Consider the following 2,325-nt stretch of genomic DNA (forward strand, 5'->3'; position numbering starts at 1 on the left):
TTCCATTAATTTTGGTTTTCTTCTTTCTTCTTGACGAGGAGAGACCCGTTGTTGCATCTAGATGGCAGCTTCCTAGCTTTTAAGGTCCCAGTCACTACTCGCCAAAGTAGTAGGTGGAACAATGTTTTGTATAGTATGTTAGAGCATGGTCTTTTTTACGGTTTTGAGTTTTGTTCCACATTTTTCTCTTACTCTACCCAGGACCTTCTACTGTGATCCCTTTCAGAGCAGTTGGTAGTGGTAGCTGGATACCATCTAGTTCTTCTGGTTTCAGGGTCAAAGAGGCTGACATTATCTTGGTCTATTAGTCTTCCAAATCCATTGTTTAATATAGTCTTCAATGTCATCATTTGGTCCCTAATCACTTCTTCAGCCTCATCACATAAACTTCCTCTTGATAGTTTGTGCTATAACCATTCTAATATTAAATTCCTTTAGCATTCAGTCATCCTTGGTGCCTTTACATAGGGTGCCTCTGACCCATCTCCCTGCCATCTGATAACTAGGAAATACTTTATCCTTCAGGTTTCAGCTTCGGTACCACTTGGGGAAGCTTTCCTGAACACACTCACATGTGCACACACACAGTTAAATGCTAATTAAGTTCCATGAAGGCAGGAACCTTATTGGTTCTGTCACCTCTAGCTCCTAGAGTCTAGCATGTGGCTGATAGCCATATAGTAGGAACAAAACCTTTATTAAATGACTTATTGATTACAACTTTGTATTTTCAGAAGTCATGTTCTTAAAAAGAGTTGGAATTTATGTGTTTGAAGAATTTAAAAATATTTTTAATTTTGAAAAATTTTAAGCACACAGAAAATTTGCAAGTAGTACAATAATATAACCTTCACCTCCCAAAAAACCAAACTCATTGCCATCGAGTTGATTTCAACTCATAGCAACCCCTCCTTGGGTTTCCGAGGCAGTATCTCTGTGGAAGTAGATTGCCTGATCTTCCTTCTGAGGAGTGGCTGATGGGTTTGAACTGCCAGACTTCTGGTTAGTAGTCAAGTAAGTGCCTTAGGCACTATGCCACCAGAGCTCTCCCCCTAACCTTCACCTAGAGCCCTGAATTGTCAACCGTTTACAACACTGGCTATCATCCATCTATGGTCTATCTATCTAACTTGTTTTGCTGAATCATTTTAAAGTTAAATTGTGACACCATGACACTTCACTCCTGAATATTTAAGAATTCATCTCCTAGGAATAAGCACATTCTCTTATATAAACAGTGCCGTTGGCACACCTGAGATGATTAACAATACTGTTATGTGCCGTTGAGTCAGACCTGACTCATAGTGACCCCTCCTAGGGTTTCCAAGGCAGTTTCACTACAGAAGTAGATTGCCCAACCTTCCTTCCGAGGAGTGGCTGGTGGCTTTGAACCACCAGCCTTGAGGTTAGTAGTCAAGTGCCTTAGGCATAGGCTACCAATAATTCAATAAAAATGTCTTTTAGAACTCCTTTTTTTCTTTCTCCAGGATCTAGTCAATGTTCATGCATGTATTTGGTTATATTTCTTCTCTTTTAATTTGGAATATCACATGATCCTCCCTTCTTGTTGGTTTGATTTTCATGATACTGAACTTTTTTGAAGTGTCTTGTGTAATGTTCAATATCCTAGATTTGTCTGCTGGTTTTCTTTGTAGCTTTGGTTACACTTTTTGGCTAGAATATAACCTAGGCAATGCAGTGCTCTTACTGTATCACATCAAGAGGAACATAATGTCTTGTCCCTTGGTTAAAATAGTGACTGCTGTATCTCTCCATTTCAATACACTTTTTTTTTTTCTTTTTTAATAATCTGGAGTGACGCTTTGAGACTTTGTGATGACTGCTTTTATATAATCTTTATTCAAATATTCACTGAGCATCTATATTCAAGGCCCTACTAGGTGCCCTAAACAGACCCTTGACAGTAAATCTTGTGGCTAGAATACTTAAGTTCTTTTATTGAAGAATCCTAGCTTATTAAGGTCATGCTTTATTCTTACCATTTAATTGCATATGATTTTTAGTTTCTTGATTTCTTTCTAGTTCCCATTTATACATAAATATGTGGATAATGGGTAGGGGTTATGTTTGGTATATGAGCTTTTTATTTTTAATTACTATCACCAGGGGATATCTGAATAAGCAATGGAATTGGAATCAGAAGACTTGAGTTCAAATCTTGGTTTTGCTACTTAATGTCTGTATCTCTTATAAATTTTCCCAGACCTAATTCTTCTTTCACAAACTGAAAGAAATAATAACAGAATTTTAGTAATAATAAATTAGAGCATGTATAATTAAAGGCCTGACCTATCATAGTAGGTA

Source organism: Orycteropus afer, unplaced genomic scaffold (genome assembly GCF_000298275.1).
Source record: "Orycteropus afer afer isolate SDZICR_OR568_19922 unplaced genomic scaffold, OryAfe1.0 scaffold00100, whole genome shotgun sequence".
Taxonomy (NCBI): Eukaryota; Metazoa; Chordata; class Mammalia; order Tubulidentata; family Orycteropodidae; genus Orycteropus; species Orycteropus afer.